The 25,511-nt window shown below is 51.2% G+C and overlaps 1 protein-coding gene across 2 annotated transcripts in view; it reads right to left on the bottom strand.

Annotated features, from left to right (window-relative positions):
* The window catches only part of cadm4 (cell adhesion molecule 4), a 238,940-nt gene that overhangs the window by 130,555 nt on the left and 82,874 nt on the right, over nt 1–25,511 (bottom strand). The window lies entirely within an intron of this gene.

Below are 25,511 nucleotides of genomic sequence, written 5' to 3' on the forward strand. Positions count from 1 at the left end.
GTGAGAGGGTATGTGTGTGGCTGTGTGTGAGACAGTGGGTGTATGTGAGGGTATGTGTGTGTCTGTATGTGCAGGAGAGTGTGTGTGTGTGTGTGTGCGTGTGTGTGAGAGGATATGTGTGTGGCTGTGTGTGAGACAGTAGGTGTGTGTGAGGGTATGAGTGTGTCTGTATGTGCAAGAGAGTGTGTGTGAGAGGTTGTGTGTGAGCATCTGTAAGTGTGTCCGTGAGTGTGTATGGACGAGAGGGAGAGAGAGCAAGAGAGAGAGAGAGAGAGAGGCAGTGTGTGTGTTTGTGTGAGTGAGAAACTAGGAGGGAGAGAATGTGTGTGAGACAGCGTGTGGGTGTGAGGGAGTGAGCAAGTGTGTGTGCGTGTGTGTGTGTTTGTGAGAGAGGGTGAGAAAGCAGGGAGAGAGTGTGTGTGAGACAGCGTGTGGGTGTGAGGGAGTGAGTAAGTGTGTTTGTGTGTGTGTGTGTGAATGTTTGTCAGTCTGGGAGTGTGTGAGAGTATGTGTTTAAGAGCGTGTGTGTGTGTCAGTTTGGAAGTGTGTTTATGTCCGTGTGGATGAGTGTGAGAGACCTGTGTGTGTGAGTATATGAGAGAGTGTGTGAGTGAGTGTGTGAGGCTATGTTATAGTGTGTGGGTGTGAGGGAGTGAGCAAATGTGTGTATGTGTGTGTATGTGAATGTGTGTCTGTCTGGGAGTGTTTGAGAGTGTGTGTGTCAGTTGGAAGTGTGGTTATGTCAGTGTGTATGAGTGTGAGAGACATGTGTGAGTGAGTGTGTGAGACTATGTGATAGTGCGTGGGTGTGAGGGAGTGAGTAAGTGTGTGTGAGCGAGAGAGCATGAGAGTGTGTGAAAGAGAGTGTCTCTGTGAGAGAGAGCGAATGATTTAATTGCCTATCCCCATGTAATATCCTTTGTATTACTCCCACACAGACTCCAGCGCTAGAATACAGTTACCTTCATCATGGTCAGTGTCATGAGAGAATAAGTATATACTGATGTATACCTCCACAGAGAGAGAGAGAGAGAGAGAGAGAGAGAGAGAGAGAGGATTATTTATTGATCTATCCAGTGACTGAATCTGAGTTACAGAGGGGGAGATAGACAGGGGAACAATTGGAGGGAGATATACAGGGAGAGGGGGGAAAGCTAGAGAGATAGAGACAGAGAAACACAGGAATCAAGAGTTGTTGTTTGCGACATATATCAACAATGTAGACAGGACTGGAGGATTGGAGCAATTGGGAGAGGCTGGACTGACTGGGACATTTTTCCCTGGAGTGTCGGAGGCTGAGGAGTGACTTTATAGAAGTCTATAAAACCATGAGGGGCACGGATAGGATAAATAGACTAGGTCTTTCCCCTGAGGTGGGAGAGTCCCAAATTAGAGGGCATAGGTTTAGGGTGAGAGGGGAAAGATATAAAAGAGACCTAAGGGGCAATTTTTTTCACCCAGAGGGTGGTACGTGTATGGAATGAGCTGCCAGAGGAAGTGGTGGAGGCTGGTACAATGACAGCATTTAAAAGGCATCTGGATGGGTATATGAAGAGGAAGGGTTTGGAGGGATATGGGCCAAGTGCTGGCAAATGGGACCAGGTCAGTTTAGGATATCTAGGTCAGCCTGGATGAGTTGGACCGAAGGGTCTGTTTCTGTGCTGTATCTCTCCATCACAGTGCGGGGGGGTGGAGATGATATTTAAGTTTTAAGTGACTCAAAGATTGGCTGGGTGTTTGACAGTGAGGAGAGAAGGTTTTGAGATTGCGGGAAGGTGATGGCAGATCAGTCAGCTGGGCAGATCAATGGCAGATGGAGTTTAACCCAGAAAAGTGGGAGGTGATGCACGTTGAGGGAAGGAACATGACAAAGGGAGTACTCAGTGAATGACAAGACACTAGGAAGTTCCGAGGGAACAGATGGGGTGCCTGTTCTTGAAGGTGGTGATAAGACATATTAGATACTTGCCTTTATCAGGAGTGGTGTTGGAGCTGTTGGTGATGTTGGAGCTGTACAGGAGGTTGGTGAGGCCCCGGCTGGAGTACTGTGTGCACTTCTGCTCCCTGGGAAGGCTGGGACTGTACAGGAGGGGGAATACAGAGGGAGATTCACCAGGACAGTGCCCTGGGATGGAGCAGTCCAGTGATGGGGAGAGACTGGATATGTTTGGGGTGTTTGGGAAGGTCGAGGGGTTGGCCTGATAAGATGATGAGGGGCATGGACGGGGCGGGACAGGAAACAGTTGCCCTCGTCAGTGGAAAGGTCAATAACGCGGGGCCTAATATTAACGAGGAAATGGCAGGTGGGGGAGCTGAAGAATGTTTTTCACTCAGAGGGTGCTGGGGGTCTGGAATACACCGAGTGTAAACACCTTTTAAAAAGGACTTGGATGGGCACTCAGTATGTCATAACATTCAAAGGTCTAGTCTGGGGGGAGGTGGGACTGCGGGAGATTCAGTGCAGTTTCTACTGTATTGGCTCAGTAAACCAAGGTGTCTCCACCACATCGTGTGATTCTGTGAAAGATGTGAAGGGGTATCGAGGGGGAAACACAGCGATAGATGAGCAAGCCTCAGGTAGTGCTCTGAGTGGACAGCGAGAGATAGGAACAGTTTGAGGAATGCCCAGAAACGAGGGAACAGGTGGAGCGATATGAAAAGGTAGGAGACGGACAGACAGAGACAGAAGCCATTGAAGAGAATCAGACAGATAGAAAGAAAGAAACATATGGCGAGAGGTAAATAGACAATTAGCTCTGGCTGCAAGTTTCCAATAGAAAATCACACCGATAGAAAAGATCTGATCAATGGTTAGGGAGAGAGATGGACAGAGAGAGGTGTGTGGATGCAGCCTTCTGTGTCGAGTCAAAGTGGGTGATTAAGATGGAGCTATTTGCACTGTCCGTGACCCTGTGACCTGAGTAAATGTGAGCTTCCTACTTCCCACCTTACCGATTCCGAATATTTCACTTGTGCCTGTTCATGGCTGTATGTTTCCTGCAATTCAGAGTCTCCTCACTGGCTACACTTCAAACACACAGGCACCAATCGAGGGGAACAAATCGACATGAAGATAGAAAGTCATTACTGAGAGTGAGAGACAGAGACAGACAGTGAAACAGAGAGAGAGGTGGAGAAAAACGAGAGTGACTGAGAGACTGAGAGAGAGAGAGAGAGAGAGAGAAAGAGAGAGAGATTATATACATCTACAAGAAGAGAGGGGACCAGAACAAGGGGAGAAACAAGAGAGAAAGAGAGACAGAGACACACAGAAAGAGACAGAGAGAGACAGAGACACACACAGAGAGACAGAGGGAGAGAGAGACAGAGACAGAAACAGAGGCACAGAGAGAGAGAGACAGACAGAGACAGAGACACAAAGAGAGATACAGAGAGAGAGACACAGAGAGAGAGACACAGAGAGAGAGAGACACACAGAGAGAGAGAGAGATACAGAGACAGAGACACAGAGAGAGAGACAGACAGACACAGAGGGGGAGAGAGAGAGAGACAGAGACTGAGACACAGAGAGAGAGACAGAGACACACACAGAGAGACAGAGACTGAGACATAGAAAGAGAGAGAGACAGACACAGAGGGAGAGAGAGAGCGAGACAGAGACACAGAGATAAAGAGAGAAAAACACACACAGAGAGACAGAGACTGAGAGAGAGAGACAGAGAGAGAGACAGAGACACAGAGAGAAACAGACAGACAGACACAGAGGGAGAGAGGGAGAGAGAGACAGAGACACCGAGAGAGAGAGACAGAGGCTGACAGAGAGAGCGACAGAGACAGAGAGAGACAGATTGACAGAGAGATAGTGACAGAGAGAGAGAGAAAGAGACAGAGACACAGACAGACAGAGAGAGACGAGTGGGTGTGCCAGATGGAGGGCTCCCCCTCTTCCCACACTGACTCCTCAAGGAGCCCCTCTCTGACACCAGGGAACGTTGGATTGGGAATGCAAGCAGACAGGACTGACAGTACATCTCAGGGCTAGGGCTGGTTACAGGGTACATTTAATGGAGTGAGTTGAGTTTTCCCAGTCAGTTATGGAGATAATTAGGGACTGGGAAGGGACACAGAGAGAGACAGAGAGACAGAGAGAGAAACACACACAGAGAGACAGAGACTGAGAGAGAGAGAGAAAGAGAGAGAGAGAGAGAGACAGAGACATAGAGAGAGAGAGAGGGAGACAGAGACTGGGACACAAAGAGAGAGAACAGAGACAGAGAGAGACAGAGAGACAGAGAGAGAGAGACAGACACAAAGAGAGAGAGAGACAGAGAGAGAGAGAGAGAGACAGAGACAGAGACAGAAGTCAAAGCTCGCTATCACCTTCCTGGGGCAACTGGGGAGAGACAATAAATGATTCTGGATTAGTGGTGCTGAAAGAGCACAGCAGTTCAGGCAGCATCCAAGGAGACAATAAATGTCCCATTGCATGAGGAAATAGAGGGAGAGGTGGTGAGGGAACCTCTCACCATCTCACCTACAGAGAAAGCATCCACAGAATCAAAATGGAGTAAATAAGTGGGATAGGCCATTCAGCCCATCGAGCCTGCTCCACCATTCAGAATGATCATCCCCTATTCCCGTTCTCTCTCTCTCTCCCTGCCGTGCCCTTTGATCCCTTTAGCTCGAAGAGCTATATCCAACCTCCATGTAATATTCCTCATATGACTCCCTCACACACCCCAGTCCCTAATTATCTCCACAACTGACTGGGAAAACTCAACTCACTCCATTAAATGTACCCTGTAACCAGCCCTAGCCCTGAGATGTACTGTCAGTCCTGTCTGCTTGCATTCCCAATCCAACGTTCCCTGGTGTCAGAGAGGGGCTCCTTGAGGAGTCAGTGTGGGAAGAGGGGGAGCCCTCCATCTGGCACACCCACTCGTCTCTCTCTCTCTGTCTGTGTCTGTGTCTCTGTCTCTCTATCTCTGTCACTCTCTCTCTGTCAATCTGTCTCTCTCTCTCTCTCTCTATGTCACTCTGTCTCTCTCTGTCAGCCTCTGTCTCTCTCTCTCTCTCTCTGTCAATCTGTCTCTCTCTGTCACTCTCTCTCTGTCAATCTGTCTCTCTCTGTCACTCTCTCTCTGTCAATCTGTCTCTCTCTCTCTCTGTCTGCCTCTGTCTCTCTCTCTCTCTCTGTCAATCTGTCTCTCTCTCTCTCTGTCACTCTCGCTCTGTCAATCTGTCTCTCTCTGTCTCTCTCTCTCTCTGTCACTCTCGCTCTGTCAATCTGTCTCTCTCTCTCTCTGTCACTCTCGCTCTGTCAATCTGTCTCTCTCTGTCTCTCTCTCTCTCTGTCACTCTCGCTCTGTCAATCTGTCTCTCTCTCTCTCTGTCACTCTCGCTCTGTCAATCTGTCTCTCTCTGTCTCTTTCTCTCTCTGTCACTCTCGCTCTGTCAATCTGTCTCTCTCTGTCTCTTTCTCTCTGTCTGCCTCTGCCTCTCTCTCTGTCACTCTCGCTCTGTCTCTCTCTCTCTCTCTGTCAATCTCTCTCTCTCTCTCTCTCTCTCTCTCTGTCTCCCTTTCCCTCTCTCTCTTATTTCCAGCCTCAGACACCAATCCACTCCTGCATGGACTGTGGGCACTACACCCTCCCCACCCCCCCCTTAATGGCCCTTGAACCGATTCCCTGCTTGATTCAAGAGTCAACAGCGTTGCCATGGTGGTAGGGAGTCACGTGTAGGCCCGGACAGGGGTAAGGATAGCAGATTACCATGAGTGAACCACATAGGAGCTTTTAACAACAGGTTCTCAGGAACCTCCCCAGACCCTCGCATTACTGCCCTGGATTTACGGACATTGAATTCAGGATGAAGAGAAATCCTGGGGTGGGATTTGAACCAACATCTCCTGGGAACGAGCCTGGGCTCCTCAATGACATGTCAGGTGACAACACCATGACCACACTAGCTCCCTCAGGATGTTGGGGTCGAATAGGACATTGGTGAGGCCCCTTCTGGAATACTGTGTCCAGTTTCGGTCTCCCTGCTACAGGAAGGATATTTTTAAACTGGAGAGGGTTCAGAAGAGATTTACCAGGATGTTGCCACGTATGGAGGGTTTGAGTCATTAAAACGTTGGGACTTCTTCCAATGGAGTGTAGGGTGTCGAGGGTGACCTGATAAGGATTTATAAAATAAACAGCCTAGGCCTTTTCCCCAGGGTGGGGGAGTTCATGACTGGGGGGGGTGGGGGGGGTATTCTTTTAATAGAATAGATTCCCTACAGTGTGGAAACAGGCCCTTCGGCCCAACAAGCCCACACCAACACTCAGGTAACCCACCCAAACCCTTCCCCCACCCTATATTTGCCCCTGACTAAAGCACCTAATCTGCACATCCCTGAACACTATGGGACAATTTAGCATGGCCAATCCACCCTAACCTACACATCCCTGGGCACTATGGGACAATTTAGCATGGCCAATCCATCCTAAGCTACACACCTCTGGGCACTATGGGACAATTTAGCATGGCCAATCCATCCTAATCTACACATCCCTGGGCACTATGGGACAATTTAGCATGGCCAATCCATCCTAATCTACACACCTCTGGGCACTATGGGACAATTTAGCATGGCCAATCCATCCTAATCTACACACCTCTGGGCACTATGGGACAATTTAGTATGGTCAATCCACCCTAACCTGCACATCCCTGGACACTATGGGACAATTTCCCATGGTCAATCCACCCTAACCTACACATCCCTGGGCACTATGGGACAATTTAGCATGGCCAATCCACCCTAACCTGCACATCCCTGGGCACTATGGGACAATTTAGCATGGCCAATCCACTCTAACCTACACATCCCTGGGCACTATGGGAAAATTTAGCATGGCCAATCCTCCTTAACCTGCACATCCCCAGGCACTATGGGACAATTTAGTATGGCCAATCCACCCTAATCTACACATCCCTGGGCACTATGGGACAATTTAGTATGGTCAATCCACCCTAACCTACACCTCCCTGGACACTATGGGACAATTTCCCATGGCCAATCCACCCTAACCTGCACATCCCTGGACACTATGGGACAATTTCCCATGGCCAATCAACCCTAACCTGCACATCCCTGGGCACTATGGGACAATTTAGCATGGCCAATCCACCCTAACCTGCACATCCCTAGGCACTATGGGACAATTTCCCATGGCCAATCCACCCTAACCTGCACATCCCTGGGCACGATGGGACTATTTAGCATGGCCAATCCACTCTAACCTGCACATCCCTGGCCACTATGGGACAATTTAGCACGGCCAATCCCCCCTAACCTGCACATCCCTGGACACTATAGGACAATTTAGCATGGCCAATCCACCCTAACCTGCACATCCCTGGGCACAATGGGACTATTTAGCACGGCCAATCCACCCTAACCTGCACATCCCTGGGCACTATAGGGACAATTTAGCACGGCCAATCCCCCCTAACCTGCACATCCCTGGGCACTATGGGACAATTTAGCACGGCCAATCGACCCTAACCTGCACATCCCTGGTCTATGGGAGGAAACCCACACAGACACGGGGAGAATGGGCAACCTCCACACAAACAGTCACCCGAGGCTGGAATTGAACCGGTTCCCTGGCAATGTGAGACAGGTGAGAGGAGAAGGTTTTAAAAAGGACACTGGGGGGGCAATTCTTTATTACATGGAGGGTGGTCCGTGTGTGGAATGAGCTTCCTGAGTGGGGGGTGTGGTGACAGTTACAATGTTTTAAAGACATTTGGATAAGGACATGAGCAGGAAAGGGTCGGAGGGAGATGGGCCAGGAGCAGGGCAGGGGGGACTGGTTTAGTTTGGGATTAGTGTTGGCACGGACTAGGTGGGCCGAAGGGTCTGTTTCCCTGCTGAGGAAGGGTCACTCGACGCTAACCATTAACTCTGATTTCTCTATCATCCTCCGTCATTTCCGCCACCTCCAAACGGACCCCACCACCAGGGATATATTTCCCTCCCCTCCCCTATCAGTGTTCCAAAAAGACCACTCACTCCGTGACTCCCTCGTCAGGTCCACACACCCCACCAACCCAACCTCCACTCCCAGCACCTTCCCCTGCAACCGCAAGAAATGCAAAACTTGCACCCACACCTCTCCCCTCACTTCCCTCCAAGGCCCCAAGGGATCCTTCCATATCCGCCACAAATTCACCTGCACCTCCACACACATCATTTACTGCATCCGCTGCACCCGATGTGGCCTCCTCTATATTGGGGAGACAGCCCACCTACTTGCGGAACATTTCAGAGAACACCTCTGGGATACCCGGACCAACCAACCCAACCACCCCGTAGCCCAACACTTTAACTCCCCCTCCCACTCCACCAAGGACATGCAGGTCCTTGGCCTCCTCCATCGCCAGACCATGGCAACACGACGCCTGGAGGAAGAGCACCTCATCTTCCGCCTAGGAACCCTCCAACCACAAGGGATGAATACAGATTTCTCCAGTTTCCTCATTTCCCCTCCCCCCACCTTATCTCAGTCCCAACCCTCGGACTCAGCACCGCCTTCCTAACCTGCAATCTTCTTCCCGACCTCTCCGCCCCCACCCCCACTCCAGCCTATCACCCTCACCTTAACCTCCTTAACTATCGCATTCCCAACGCCCCTCCCCCAAGTCCCTCCTCCCTACCTTTTATCTTAGCCTGCTGGACACACTCTCCTCATTCCTGAAGAAGGGCTGATGCCCGAAACGTCAATTCTCCTGCTCCTTGGATGCTGCCTGACCTGCTGCGCTTTTCCAGCAACACATTTTTAAGCTCTTTCTCTCCACAGGTGCTGCCTGACCCACTGAGCGTTTCCAGCAATTTCTGTTTTAGTTTCTGATTTACAGTGTCCACAGTTCTCTCCATCCGTTTCCCCACTGTGTGACTGGATGACTCCACGATAGCAAAGGGCCAAAGGATTTGGACTTTGCGAGCATCTGTCATCGTGAAAGATTGCAGCTCAGATACAGGATAGCAGGCTTGGTAATTGAGTAAGATAATAACTTTAGGAATGAGGAACTAAAATGGTCGGGCCTGTAGTCATGAGAATTCAGAAAAATAAGAGGTGATTTCTTGAAAACATACAGGATCCTCAGGGCAACTTGACAGGGGAGATGTGGAGAGGGTGTTTTTTCCCATGTGGGGAACCCCAGAACGAGAGGGTACCATCTCAGAATAAGGGCTCACACATTGAAGACAGAGAGAACGAAGAATCTCTTCCCTCTGAGGGCACCGAACCTGCAGAATCTTTAACTGCAGTGGGGCTGTCAAGGCTGGGTCATCGAGCACATTCGAGACTGAGGGTGGAGAGATTTTTAAATCGGTGAGGGGGAAACCAAGTGGAACTGAGGATAATCAGGGTCGGCCGTGATTTCATCGGACGAAGAAGCAGCAAGACTGTACGGGCTGAACGGCCAGTTCCACTCTGAAACCGAAGTTGACACCTTCGAAGGGCAAAGAGATGAAGGTCCCTGTGCCAACGAAAGGACAATTTTTATCACCTCTTTTTCTGGAAGTCGTCATCTGAAAGGGGGGGAGGGGGGGTGGGAATCTCTCAACGTCAAAGAAATATGGAGATGGGCACTTGACACTGCAGGGTGGGGGTTGGAGAATGGTTCTGGAATAGCATCCGTCAACCAGGCCCCGTTGTCAAGGAAAGGCCGCCAGCATTCTCAAAGATCCACCCCACCCTGGCAATGTTTTCCGACAATCTCTACCATCGGGGAGAAGGTACAGAAGCCTGAACGCACGCACCAGCCGGTTTCATAACAGTTTCCACCCGACTGTTGTTAGAATGCTGAATGGACTCACACACTCTGAACATTCGCCTGTACCTGGGTGTGTGTTTTTGCTGCTGTTTACCGATTATTTGCTATCTATGCTACTTAACTCTGTGATCTGCCTGTAATGCTCACAAGAAAAAGCGTTTCGCTGGACCTCGGTACACATGACAATAAACTCAAATCCATTCAATTCAATTATGGGCTCTTTCTGTGCTGGGAGACCACATGGACCTCTCAGCCAGCCTTTCACACAGGGGGTTAATGCAAAGCAACGTTCAGGAAGGTAAGAGATAGGTTGAGTCTAGAATCACTGGTTAGTCAGTGTAGAGGTCCCAGCTTAAGTACCACAATGGAAACAAACAAGGCTGTTAACTCAACCAGTCAAACTAAACTCGACAATTCAGGTTTAAACAGTTAGGCGTTTGGTCTATTTCCTTTATTGGTCAGAGTATTGAGTACAGGAGTTGGGGGGTCCTGTTGCGGCTGTACAGGACATTGGTTAGGCCACTGTTGGAATATTGTGTGCAATTCTGGTCCCCTTCCTATCGGAAAGATGTTGTGAAAGGGTTCAGAAAAGATTTACAAGGATGCTGCCAGGGTTGGAGGATTTGAGCTACAGGGAGAGGCTGAACAGGCTGGGGCTGTTTTCCCTGGAGCGTCGGAGGCTAAGGGGTGACCTTATAAAGGTTTATAAAATTATGAGGGGCATGGATAGGATAAATAGACAAAGTCTTTTCCCTGGGGTGGGGGAGTCCAGAACTAGAGGGGCATAGGTTTAGGGTGAGAGGGGAAAGATATAAAAGAGACCTAAGGGGCAACTTTTTCACCCAGAGGGTGGTACTTGTATGGAATGAGCTGCCAGAGGATGTGGTGGAAGCTGGTACAATGACAACATTTAAGAGGCATTTGGATGGGTATATGAATAGGAAGGGTTTGGAGGGATATGGGCCGGGTGCTGGCAGGTGGGACTAGTTTGGGTTGGGATATCTGGGTCAGCATGGACGGGTTGGACCGAAGGGTCTGTTTCCGTGCTGTACATCTCTGTGACTCTATAAATCTAAGTATTGAACAAGCATTGCTGATACAGGTATCCCCTTCTTTTCAAATGTTCTCTTTATGCAAATTGGCTTTTATGAAAGACCTGCGTAAGAACCTGTTTTCGCTAACTGAAAGAAATCCAAACAGGAGTTTCACTTTTACGAGAAAAGGCGAATTTTTTCCGTTTGAGTGAATGCTGCTTCATTTTCCGCTATTTTGGTTCACGAACGGTTTTACAAGAATGCTCTGCTTTCGGGTAGCGGGGGGGGGGGGGGATACCCGTATCACTCAGAAAGTGGAAGAGTGTTTGTTCAGGAACTGGTAGGTAGCCTTTGAGTTCAAATCAGATACATCGAGTGTGCAAAATAAACCATGGCTCCTCTAATATGGGAGGGAGACAGTGGATGTTCGACATCAATTACAACGCTGCCTTTAACTGGGGTGATGATATCTCGCTGGATTCTATATTATTTGGTCATACTCATAGATTCCTACAGCATGGAAAATCAAGTCCATGCTGTAAATAATCCCAAACCGAACTAGCCCCACTTGCCTGCTCCTGGCCCACATCCCTCCAAATCTTTCCTGCTCATGTCCTTATCCAAATGTCTGTAACTGTGCCCAATTCCCCTACTTCCTGAGGAGGTTGACTCCACATGCCAACCACCCTCAGTGTAAATATCACTTTTAATCCTGATCGATATCTCAAATCCCTCTGCAAACCGCAGAATGCTCTCTGAAAATAAGAGTTTTTTTACCAGAACTCTCGCTGATATTGCTCTCAGTTTTATGTCTCAAGATTTTAATATCCGATACAGTTTGAAGACAGGAGACAAGTTCCGGGAGAGTGAGGCACAGACTCTGGAATGGGCTGGGGCGTGAGAATCTGGCGAAACGTTGTCAAGGAGACACAAACCTGACATTTGGCCAATCGAATCCACACCGGCCCTCCAAAGAGCAACCCACCCAGACCCACCTCCTACTTATCCCTACATTTACCATGGCCAATCCACCCTAACCTACACATCCCTGGGCACTATGGGACAATTTCCCATGGCCAATCCACCCTAACCTGCACATCCCTGGACACTATGGGACAATTTAGCATGGCCAATCCATCCTAACCTGCACATCCCTGGACACTATGGGACAATTTAGCATGGCCAATCCACCCTAACCTGCACATCCCTGGACACTATGGGACAATTTAGCATGGCCAATCCACCCTAACCTGCACATCCCTGGACACTATGGGACAATTTAGCATGGCCAATCCACCCTAACCTGCACAGCTTTGGACTGTGGGAGGAAACCGGAGCACCCAGAGGAAACCCACACAGACACGGGGAGAATGTGCAAACTCCGCACAGACAGTTACCCGACGCGGGAATCCAACCTGAGTCCCTGGTGCTGTGAGACAGCAGTGCTAACTGCTGAGCCAAGGTGTCCAGACTGGAGCTAGGGAGTGTTACCAGTGTGCTCGCTTTCCGTCAGGGAGGGCCAGTACTGAGGGAGTACCACACTTTCCAACAGTGCAACACTCCCTCATTACTGACTCTGACAGTGCGATGCTTCCTCAGCACTGACCCTCCGACAGTGCCCACTCCCTCAGCACTGACCCTCCGACAGTGCAGCGCTCCCTCAGCACTGACCGTCCGACAGTGCGGCACTCCCTCAGAACTGACCCTCCGACAGTGCGGCGCTCCCTCAGCACTGACCCTCCGACAGTGCCCACTCCCTCTGCACTGACCCTCCGACAGTGCGGCACCCCCTCAGCACTGACCCTCCGACAGTGCCCACTCCCTCAGCACTGACCCTTCTGACAGTGCGGCACTCCCTCAGTACTGACCCCCCGACAGTGCGGCGCTCCCTCAGCACTGACCCTCCAACAATGCGGCACTCCCTCAGCACCTCCGACAGTGCAGCACTCCCTCAGCACTGACCCCCCCGACAGTGCGGCACTCCCTCAGCACTGACCCTCCAACAATGCGGCACTCCCTCAGCACTGACCCTCCGACAGTGCCCCACTCCCTCAGCACTGACCCCCCGACAGTGCGGCACTCCCTCAGCACTGACCCTCCGACAGTGCGGCATTCCCTCAGCACTGACCCTCCAACAGTGCGGCCCTCCCTCAGCACTGACCCTCCGACAGTGCGGCACTCCCTTAGCACTGACACTGAAACTGAATCACGGAGGTTGAGTTTGCTTTATTAAATGTGGAGCCCCACACCTCGATCCTGATACTAACTGAGAATAAAGATGAGCCAAAAAGCTTGTTAACCATCCAAGTCTCTGAGCTCCCAGGCTGTACCACATGCCCGTTAATTGTAACTGATGCAGCCTGAGTGAACGCCATTTATTAAGCACTGGGAAGGGTGTTTGTACTCCCATTAATATATCCACAGTAACATCCCATTAAACCCGTGTTCAGCAATAATATTCCATGCTTTAACAGGCTCAGTATCTGGTGCTACTGTTCCTGCAGTTGAATAATGCATCGCACAGAATGAGTACGTGCTCATCCACCCTTGATTGGGACCTCGAGACTTCATAAGGCTCTTTGTATTTCTGTCTCCTCTAACCCTGTGGGTCCACAGGGAGCAGAACAGCTCATAGACTGCTTCACAATCCATCATCGAGACAGGTCGGTTCTTTACATATCGTGCATGGTCCTCGAGATTAGCCTCCTGTGGCTGTGTGAGAGGATTCACGGAGGGTCAGCGCTGAGGGAGTGCTGCACTGTCGGAGGGTCAGTGCTGAGGGAGCGCCGCACTGTCGGAGGGTCAGTGCTGAGGGAGTGGGCACTGTCGGAGGGTCAGTGCTGAGGGAGTGCCGCACTGTCGGAGGGTCAGTGCCGAGGGAGCGCTGCACTGTCGGAGGGTCAGTGCCGAGGGAGTGCCGCAGTGTTGGAGGGTCAGTGCTGAGGGAGTGCCGCACTGTCGGAGGGTCAGTGCTGAGGGAGTGCCGCACTGTCGGAGGGTCAGTGCTGAGGGAGTGCCGCACTGTCGGAGGGTCAGTGCTGAGGGAGTGCCGCACTGTCGGAGGGTCAGTGCTGAGGGAGTGCCGCACTGTCGGAGGGTCAGTGCTGAGGGAGTGCCGCACTGTCGGAGGGTCAGTGCCGAGGGAGCGCTGCACTGTCGGAGGGTCAGTGCTGAGGGAGTGCCGCACTGTCGGGGGGTCAGTGCTGAGGGAGTGGGCACTGTGGGAGGGTCAGTGCTGAGGGAGTGCCACACTGTCGGGGGGGTCAGTGCTGAGGGAGTGCTGCACTGTTGGGGGGGTCAGTGCTGAGCGAGTGCTGCACTGTCGGAGGTGCTGAGGGAGTGCCGCATTGTTGGAGGGTCAGTGCTGAGGGAGCGCCGCACTGTCGGGGGGTCAGTACTGAGGGAGTGCCGCACTGTCGGAGGGTCAGTGCTGAGGGAGTGCCGCACTGTCGGAGGTGCTGAGGGAGTGCCGCGCTGTCGGAGGTGCTGAGGGAGTGCTGCACTGTCGGAGGGTCAGTGCTGAGGGAGTGCCGCACTGTCGGAGGGTCAGTGCTGAGGGAGTGCCGCACTGTCGGAGGGTCAGTGCTGAGGGAGTGCCGCATTGTTGGAGGGTCAGTGCTGAGGGAGCGCCGCACTGTCGGGGGGTCAGTGCTGAGGGAGTGCCGCACTGTCGGAGGTGCTGAGGGAGTGCCGCGCTGTCGGAGGTGCTGAGGGAGTGCCACACTGTCGGAGGGTCAGTGCTGAGGGAGTGCCGCACTGTCGGAGGATGAGTGCTGAAATCAGTGATTGTTGGAGCAAGCCCGAAGCACTGAATCGCCTACTCCCTTCCCTCGGTTCTATGTTTACTAATCCCTCTGAAGTTACAGCGCAGTGTCAGACAGGAATGAATCACTCTCTTTTACTCTGCTGTTAGTACTGTACAGGAGCAGCCAATGACATGATACACACATACACCCAAACAAACCGAGCTGCAGTGAGTCATTCACAAGTCTTTTTAAGAAGCAAATTAATAATTAAAAGGCAAAGAGGCTGGTGTGAATCAAACTTGCTGTTGAGAGGTGCAGTCAGTTCACTGACAAATCAGGTGATTAACCGACACTCACACTTCATCTGTGTTCTCCAGAGTATTCACTCCTGACAAGTTTATCATTTAAAAAATAAAGATTATGACATCGAGTTAAGTCTGTGTTAACTTTGGGGATGCATTTTTAACAATATTGACTCATGGCGCTGCCATGAAACAGAACCCTCATTGTTTCTGTAAACGATCAGGGATTTTGACTGGCCTCTGCAGAGTTGAGAGCTAACAATGACTGAGTTTACAGCAACAAAGTGGCTCCCGCACCGGAGAGTGGGACAGCAAGTGTCACACAGCAGTATCGGTGGCATCTGGGAGGCTGGCACAAGGGTGGACCCACAGGTTTGGGCCCTGCAGTGGATAGAAAGAGAGGTACAGACAGACAGAGAGAGAGAGAGACAGAAAAATTACAAAGTTGGAGTCAGCCCCTCGGCCATTTTGAGCATGGCTCCATCATTCTTCATGACCATGGGTGACCATCCAACTCAGTCGGCTCTTTCTGTTTATCCTCAACATCCTTCCGTCTCTCTTTAGCTCCAAGTCCGACATCAAACTCGTTCCATTACTTTGGCCTCGGCTGCTTTCGGTGGTCGAGGTTCCCTGAGGCTCCCCACTCGCACGATGAAGACGTTTTTCGATTAGAATCGCTACAGAGTGGGGACAGGCCCTTCGGCCCAACTGATCCATACTGACCCCCCTGGAAGAGCAACCCACCCAGACCCATTCCCCGATCCTATATTTACCCCTGACTTAATGCACCTAACACTATGGGACAATTTGTCTCCCTGCCCCCACCCTCCCTCCCACCCTCCCTCCCTCCCTCCCCGCTCCCATCCCTCCCCGTTCCCATCCTCCCTCCCTACTCCCACACCCCTTCCATCCTCTCTCTGTGACCCCATTGTTGTCCGTCTCTCTCTTTCTCTCTCTCTCTCTCTCTCTCTCTCTCTCTCTCTCTCTCTGCCTGTGTGCGGTGAGCTTTTCAATGAGAAATCACTCTGTTGGATGTGGTTGTCTGCTTCAATGGATGCCATGCTGTTAGCACCATTGGGAACCCAGCTCGGTTATTGATCTGAACTCTGTAGACATCCTGAAGGTAAATATTAGAACAGCAAGGTGGCAGAAACAGCGCTGTCCCTGAGAATGTAAAACCAGCAAGGATGCTAACTCCATTCAATCACCTCAACCTGCAGCACAGGGAGCTCAGACCTTCAGCGCTGTCGCTGGTTTGTTTAGAAAGTGCGCGCGACAATTCTGTCAGTCATTCAGCACAGGGCACATTCAGCTCACTCGGTGCCAGCCCGACACACACCGGAATTACCCGAACAATACTGCGGCAAAGCACAGGACTCCACCAGCATGAAGGGAACACGCTTCAGCTCCCACGGCCACAGTGATGCGCAGCGCAGAGTTACATGGAGAGTAAAGCTCCCTCTACACTGTCCCCCTATCAAACTCTCCCAGGACAGGGACAGCACGGGGTTAGATACAGAGTAAAGCTCCCTCTACGCTGTCCCCTATCAAACACTCCCAGGACGCGGACAGCACGGGGTTAGATACAGAGTAAAGCTCCCTCTACACTGTCCCTCATCAAACACTCGCAGGACAGGGACAGCATGGAGTTACACATAGAGTAAAGCTTCCTCTACACTGTCCCTCATCAAACACTCCCAGGACAGGGACAGCACGGGGTTAGATACAGAGTAAAGCTCCCTCTACACTGTCCCCCCATCAAACACCCCCAGGACAGGGACAGCATGGAGTTACACATAGAGTAAAGCTTCCTCTACACTGTCCCTCATCAAACACTCCCAGGACAGGGACAGCACGGGGTTAGATACAGAGTAAAGCTCCCTCTATACTGTCCCCCATTAAACACTCCCAGGACAGGGACAGCACGGGGTTAGATACAGAGTAAAGCTCCCTCTACACTGTCCCCCATCAAACACTCCCAGGACAGGGACAGCACAGGGTTAGATACAGAGTAAAGCTTGCTCTACACTGTCCCCCATCAAACACTCCCAGGACAGGGACAGCACGGGGGGGGAATGTGGGACTCACTCCCACAGGGAGTGGGGGACGGGGTGGGTGCTGTAATTTGGGACACAGCGCTCTTTAAAACCAACACCTCACGCTTACCTGCTGTCTGCCTCCCAGTCCCAGTGCCTCAGTGTGGCCTGTGGGACTCCAGGCTGTGAGTGAGGATGCATTCAATAATTTAGTCTGGCTGTTCAGAACACGAGCGAAGGTAGATTTGAACCGGGGCAGCTGCTGACAGACACAGCCTGTCATTGCAGTTTAGTAAAGCTCTTGTCAAGGGACCAGTGGAGCATCTGCGACTCCAGCTAACTCTGCACGATTCAGGTTTGATTATTGGACAGTACCGATTTGATGCTTCATTGACAGTCAGAGATGTGGATCCAGAAACATCATCTCCTGCAGGTGACAAGACAACTCAAATCGGTAATTAAAAGTGCCTTTCTGCACCTCTGGCTTTACAAGGGATGTCTGCACAACACAAATGGGCCAAGGCTGCTGAGGGAGTTTTAAAAATCCCTGGATAAAACCTACATGCAGACTCAGGAGCAGGATCAATACATTCTGCAGCAGCAAACTACACACGAATTCAGAGAGCTCTCTGAACCACATCCATTCACACAGGCATTAGTTCATAACCAAGGCTGGGCTCAGACAGACAGGGAGAGCACTGCACTGTCAGAGGGTCAGTGCTGAGGGCGTGCCGCACTGTCAGAGGGTCAGTGCTGAGGGAGTGCCGCACTGTCGGAGGGTCAGTGCTGAGGGAGTGGGCACTGTCGGAGGGTCAGTGCTGAGGGAGTGCCGCACTGTCGGAGGGTCAGTGCTGAGGGAGCGCCGCACTGTCAGAGGGTCAGTGCTGAGGGAGCGCCGCACTGTCGGAGGGTCAGTGCTGAGGGAGTGGGCACTGTCGGAGGGTCAGTGCTGAGGGAGTGCCGCACTGTCGGAGGGTCAGTGCTGAGGGAGTGCCGCACTGTCGGAGGGTCTGTGCTGAGGGAGTGCCGCACTGTCGGAGGGTCAGTGCTGAGGGAGCGCCGCACTGTCGGAGGGTCAGTGCTGAGGGAGTGCCGCACTGTCAGAGGGTCAGTGCTGAGGGAGCGCCGCACTGTCGGAGGGTCAGTGCTGAGTGAGTGCCGCACTGTCGGAGGGTCAGTGCTGAGGGAGTACTGTACTGTTTGTGGGCCTGTCAGTTGAACATGACGCTGTCTAAATCCTGAGTGTTCAGCCCACTGTGTGAAAACGTTCCCATGGCACCACTTCAGAAGGAGTAATGGCCCCAGTTTTGACACTGTCCTCAACAACATTTCCCCCTCGATTAGCAATAACCTTGTGGTCATGACATTGTGCTGTTTGAGGGAGCACTCTATCTCAAAACTGATACCCATTTCTCTGCGTTACTTCAGCAACTTCAAACCAAACTGTTTGACCGCCTGCAGATTGGACGCAATCTCAAAGCAGGCGCTATCGAAATGCAAGTCTTTCTTCCCCTCATCAGGGCTAAAGCAGGCACCACACACATTAGGAATGAAGCAAGGCCTTGTGTCAGTAGAGGGTTGGGAGCAGGTTTCCCGGGATGGATCCTGGGGATGTAGGGATACAGGCGATGTGGAGTGAGACAGAGGAGCCCTTAAACGGCCCACACATGGTCAAAGTGCAGACCGCACTGAACAGTGATCAGGGTGGGATCTCTCGGTGTGTCTCATCAGCACCGACTCCACCAAGGCCCGTCCCAAAGGGGACGTTGAGGGGAAAACAGACAACAGCGGATTGCTCACGACAGTGAAACCCAAAATAAAACCGCACAGGCAACACTTAACACTGACGCGCAACTTTCAAAAGCTGTGGTGCCACTAAGCATGGGTTGGAAAACATGTTAATCAAAGGGAAGAGAAAGATGTGGTAGGCTATTCAGCCCATCAAGTCTGCTCGCCTGTTCCGTGTGATGATGGCTGATCTGGTCCTCCTGAACTCCACTTTCCTGCCTTTTCCCTCTCACCTGTCATTTCCTTTTCTGGTGAGCGATCCCTCGGTCTCAGCCTTGGATACAGTCAATGCCCCAGCCTCGTCAGTCCTCTGAGGTAAAGGATTCCGAAGATTCAGTCTCCCCTCAGCGAGAACAGAACGCTCCACATCTCTTGTCTAAAAATGCTCGACCCCTTCGTCGAAGATGATGCTCCTCGTCCCAGACTCTCCCGCAAAGGGGAAACAACCTCTCGTCTCAAAGCCCCCGATTTCAAAAAGGTCACCTCTAGTTCTTCTCAATGCCAATGAGAACAGGGCCGACCTCCTCAAGGTCTCCTCATCGGATCAGTGAAGCTTCTCTGGACTTACCTTCAGTCCCTGGATATCTTTCCTTCGGGAATGGGGCCCTGAACTGTTCGCAGTATTCCAGATGTGATCTGATTACTGCTTTGTACCATTTTAGCAAACTCTGCCGGACTTTCGCGCGCCATTCCCATCGATACAAAGGCCAACATTCCATCTGCTCTCTCTAGGCCCCGCTGAACGCGGATGCCATTATTCAAGGACGAGGATTCCCAAATCACCTTCTGCAGCTTTCTGCAGTCTTTCTCCATTTAAACATTATTTTCATGGTCCATAGAGTCCGACAGCACTGAAACAGACCCTTCGGCCCAACTAATCCATAACCCCAAACTAAACTAGTCCCACACCTGCCCGTTCCTGGCCCGTCTCTCTCCAACCTTTTCCTGTTTGTGTCCTTATCCAAATGTCTTTTAAACGTTGTAACAGTCCCTACACCCCCCACTTCCTCAGGAAGCTCATTCCACATACAGACAGTTGCGTGTTTAAAAAGAAATTGCCCCTTGTGACTTTATAAAACCTCTCTCCCTCTCAGCTTATTAAAAATATACCTTCTAGTCTTGGACTCGCCAACCTTAGAGAAATACCTTCATCATTCACCTTATCTAAACCCCTCACAATTTTATAAACCTCTATTAAGTCACCCCTCAACCTCATATGCTCCAGTGAAAAAAGTCCCAGCCTTTCTGTGTAACTCAAACCCTCCCAATATCCGGCAACATCCGGGTAAACCTCTTCCGAACCCTCTCCAGTTTAATAATATCCTTCCTATAACAGGGCGACCAGAACTGGACTCAGTATTCCCAGAAGGGGCCTCACCAATGTCCTGTACAACCTCAACATGATCCAAGAGTGGAGTGCTGTTAAATGCAGGCACCCCATCACGTGAAGCAGATTTAAATTACTTTACCATTCCAAATGCGAGAGTGCAGGAATATTCCACTGAAGTGTGGGAAAATCCGACCAGAACAGCAGCAAAGCAGAGGGCGATGTGAAACGAGGGCAGAAGTGGTCACTCAATCCTACTGAGTCTACTCTGCCATCGAACAGCTAATCATTTTATTCAGTCACAGATTCCCTACAGTATGGGAATTCAGCCCATATCAATCTTCAAAGAGCATCCCCAATCCTATCTCTGTAACCCCACATTTCCTGTGACTAATCCACCAAGCCTGCACATCCCTGGGCACTATGGGGCAATTTAGCATGGCCAATCCACCCTAACCTGCACATCCCTGGGCACTATGGGACAATTTAGCATGGCCAATCCACCCTAACCTACACATCCCTGGGCACTATGGGACAATTTAGCATGGCCAATCCACCCTAACCTGCACATCCCTGGACACTATGGGACAATTTAGCATGGCCAATCCATCCTAAGCTACACACCTCTGGGCACTATGGGACAATTTAGCATGGCCAATCCACCCTAACCTACACATCCCTGGGCACTATGGGACAATTTAGCATGGCCAATCCACTCTAACCTACACATCCCTGGGCACTATGGGACAATTTCCCATGGTCAATCCACCCTAACCTGCACATTCCTGGGCACTATGGGACAATTTAGCATGGCCAATCCACCCTAACCTGCCCATCCCTGGGCACTATGGGACAATTTAGCATGGCCAATCCACCCTAACCTGCACATTCCTGGGCACTATGGGACAATTTAGCATGGCCAATCCACCCTAACCTGCCCATCCCTGGGCACTATGGGACAATTTAGCATGGCCAATCCACCCTAACCTGCGCATCCCTGGACACTATGGGACAATTTCCCATGGCCAATCCACCCTAACCTGCACATCCCTGGGCACTATGGGACAATTTCCCATGGCCAATCCACCCTAACCTGCACATTCCTGGGCACTATGGGACAATTTAGCATGGCCAGTTCACCCTATCCTACACATCTTTGGATTGTGAGAGGAAACCGGAGCACCCGGAGGAAACCCATGCAGACACGGGGAGAATGTGCAAACTCCAGACAGATAGTCCTGAGGCTGGAATCGAACCCAGATCCCTGGCACTGTGAGGCAGCAGTGCTCGCCACTGAGCCATCGTGATCTGTTAAATCTCAACTTTACTTTTCTGCCTTATGCTCCAAACCCTTGATCCTCTTACTGATTAAAGGCAAACTGTTATTGCTGCAAAATAAATGCATCATACCAGTAAGCCAGGCCTCAGCAATAATACTGCCAGGGACATGTAATTTCCTAAAGTTGGACATCTTGGAGAAAACAAGTTTGGACTAGAATATAGAGCATATAAGCTGGCTATAAAATCAGAAGCTGAACAAGTAAATACACAACTGCAGGCAATTGGGAGTTTGGCGAATGACGCTATTGCTCATCAAGAGGGAAAAGAAGTGACAGATATATTTGAAGCGTTGCTGAACAACTTTGAGCATCATTCCAATCTCAGAACCTCAAACTCCTAGAAAGAGCAATTTGTTTTCCGAGGTAAGCAGTTATCCAGCGGAACCCATCGATCATTTCATTCATGACATCCACAGATGAGCAGAATAAAGTCACAGTGTCGAGGGGACCAAACTTTTGAGTGTATTACTGACAAGTCCTTGTCAGATTTATTACAGTCCAAAGAAGACCTGACTCACAAGAAAGCCATTGGGATGACAAGTGAAGTAGAGGTCCAAAAGCAAAACAGATCAACCATCAGGAAGGCCGTGATCCTGATGGACTTGACACAGGTGGGGAGTTATTCAAACAAAGCCACAAAAGAGACATGTGATGAGCCAACACCATGGAATATTAGAAACACCGCATAGGCTCAGACAGTGCCATCTCTCAGAAACTAAACTTGGGAAGGGGTGGGAGGTTGAAGGGGAATGTTTACGGGTCTTGAAGGATCTGAAAAGATTAATATTTGTCTACTAATAAACATGAAACACCATGAGGATGGCAAGGGGGTGCAATGGGATAGTAAAGAAAGGTCTTATTGGAGACAGACAAAAGGCTACATTCTCCCAGTAGCTTTTTGTTCATAATTTAGAGCCTAAATTAGGTCTGGCGATACAATAAATAATACTTGTTCTGCCGACATGACTCTTCGCGTTACAGTCGAGTTTAGTTACTCTCACACACACTAGACCATGTAACTACTCAAGAATCGACACAATGACTAGACATGCATAGCAATCTCCACAACTATTATAGCCTCACAGGTCTAATATCGTCCACATAACATTGCTTTGCACGAACGTTTGAATTCTTGACCCAAGAGAGAGAGCTGTGGCAGCTCCGTCATTGAGTCTGTTTAAAGTAGAGGAGTTTTCATATCTTCATTCATGTGATGTTGGAGTCCTGTTGAGTTCCTGCAGTGCATCTTGTAACTGGTACACACTGCTGTTACTGAGCGTCGGTGGGGGAGGGAGGGGATGGTACACACTGCTGTTACTGAGCGTCGGTGGGGGGAGGGAGGGGATGGTACACACTGCTGTTACTGAGCGTCGGTGGGGGGAGGGAGGGGATGGTACACACTACTGTTACTGAGCGTCGGTGGGGGGAGGGAGGGGATGGTACACACTGGTGTTACTGAGCGTCGGTGGGGGGAGGGAGGGGATGGTACACACTACTGTTACTGAGCGTCGGTGGGGGAGGGAGGGGATGGTACACACTGCTGTTACTGAGCGTCGGTGGGGGGAGGGAGGGGATGGTACACACTGCTGTTACTGAGCGTCGGTGGGGGGAGGGAGGGAATGGTACACACTGCTGTTACTGAGGGTTGGTGGGGGGAGGGAGGGGATGGTACACACTGCTGTTACTGAGGGTCGGTGGGGGGAGGGAGGGGATGGTACACACTGCTGTTACTGAGCGTCGGTGGGGGGAGGGAGGGGATGGTACACACTGCTGTTACTGAGCGTCGGTGGGGGAGGGAGGGGATGGTACACACTGCTGTTACTGAGCGTCGGTGGGGAGAGGGAGGGAATGGTACACACTGCTGTTACTGAGGGTTGGTGGGGGGAGGGAGGGGATGGTACACACTGCTGTTCCTGAGGGTCGGTGGGGGGAGGGAGGGGATGGTACACACTGCTGTTAATGAGTGTCGGTGGGAGGAGGGAGGAGATGGTACACACTGCTGTTACTGAGGGTTGGTGGGGGGAGGGAGGGGATGGTACACACTGCTGTTACTGAGCGTCGGTGGGGGAGGGAGGGGATGGTACACACTGCTGTTACTGAGGGTTGGTGGGGGGAGGGAGGGGATGGTACACACTGCTGTTACTGAGGGTCGGTGGGGGGAGGGAGGGGATGGTACACACTGCTGTTACTGAGGGTTGGTGGGGGGAGGGAGGGGATGGTACACACTGCTGTTACTGAGGGTTGGTGGGGGGAGGGAGGGGATGGTACACACTGCTGTTACTGAGCGTCGGTGGGGGAGGGAGGGGATGGTACACACTGCTGTTACTGAGCGTCGGTGGGGGGAGGGAGGGGATGGTACACACTGCTGTTACTGAGGGTCGGTGGGGGGAGGGAGGGGATGGTACACACTGCTGTTACTGAGGGTCGGTGGGGGAGGGAGGGGATGGTACACACTGCTGTTACTGAGGGTCGGTGGGGGAGGGAGGGGATGGTACACACTGCTGTTACTGAGCGTCAGTGGGGGGAGGGAGGGGATGGTACACACTGCTGTTACTGAGCGTCGGTGAGAGGAGGGAGGGGATGGTACACACTGCTGTTACTGAGCGTCGGTGGGGGGAGGGAGGGGATGGTACACACTGCTGTTACTGAGGGTCGGTGGGGGGAGGGAGGGGACGTTTGTGGGTGTGGGGCCAATCCAGCGGGGGCTGCTTTGTCCCTGGAAGGTGTCGAGCTTCTTGAGTGTTGTTGAAGCTGCCCCCATCCAGGGGCAAGTGGGGAGTATTCCCTTACCCACGTGACTTGGGCCTTGTCGATGGTGGGACAGGCTTTGGGGGGAATAGGAGGGGAGTTCCTCGCTGCAGGATTCCCAGCCTCTGATCTACTCTTGGAGCTGCTGTGTTTACATGGTGAGTCCAGTTCAGTTTCTGCTTAACAGTAAACCCCAGGATGTTGGTTGTGGTGGAGTCAGTGATGGCATCACCATTGAATGTCAAATGGCGATGGTTAGATTCTTTTGTGTTGGGACGTGGTCATAGCCCGGTACTCGTGTGTCACAAATGTTACTTGTCAGCCCATACTTGAATATTATCCAGATCTGGTTGCATTTGGACACGGACTGCTTCAGTATCTGAGGAGTTGTAAATGATGCTGAACGCTGTGTAATCATTAGTGAACATCCTCACCTCTGACCTTAGGAAGGTCATTGAGGAAGCAGCTGAAGATGGTTGGGCCTAGGACACTACCCTGAGGGACTCCTGCAGACACGGCCTGGAGCTGACGTAACGGGGAAGACCATGGCAAAAGACACAGAAGTGGGTAATCAGAAGTGGGTATTATAGTGAGCAGTGGGACAGACTCAATGGGCTGAATGGCCTACAGTATACCGGTGACATTGGGTGCAGGGATAGAGAAATGTCATCGCTCTCCATAACTCATTTACTTGTGAGCGATATTTTCTCTCTCATTTCGAAATCTTGCCTTGGTAACTTTGGTGTGAAAATCAGATTAGACAACTAATTCCACATTTAAAAAAATTAATCAGACTACATAATGACTGTGCAATCACTTCTATAAATAAACATCTTGCCTCATGTCCCCAGCTCTGTAAGCTATCATTGACTCCAAAGATCTAAGGAATAGCAGGAACAAAATGTGACAATTCAGTCCTTCAAAACCTGTCCACTGTTCAACATTGGGAAGTCATGTTGGGGTTGTACAGGACATTGGTGAGGCTTCCGCTGGAGTACTGTGCCGAGTTCTGGTCGCCCTGTTTTGGAAGGATATTATCCAGCAGGAGAGGATTCAGAAGAGAACTACCAGAATGGAAGGTTTGAGTTATAAAGAAAAGCTGGGACCTTTTTTTCACTGGAGCGTAGGAGGCTGAGAGGCAACCTGATAGAAGTTTATAAAATAATGAGGGGCTTGGAGAGAGTCGATGGGAGGTGTCTTTTCCCTCAGATTGGGGATTTCAAGACTAGGGGGCACATTTATAAGGTGAGACGGGGAGTAAGTGAGGTCTGCACACGCTGGAGATCAGAGTCGAGAGTGTGTTGCTGGAAAAGCACAGCAGGTCAGGCAGCATCCGAGGAGCAGGAGAATCGACAGTTCAGGCCAAAGCCCTTCAGCAGGAATGAAGCTGGGAGCCTC

The sequence above is a fragment of the Chiloscyllium punctatum genome, chromosome 34, assembly GCF_047496795.1.
Source record: "Chiloscyllium punctatum isolate Juve2018m chromosome 34, sChiPun1.3, whole genome shotgun sequence".
Lineage (NCBI taxonomy): Eukaryota > Metazoa > Chordata > Chondrichthyes > Orectolobiformes > Hemiscylliidae > Chiloscyllium > Chiloscyllium punctatum.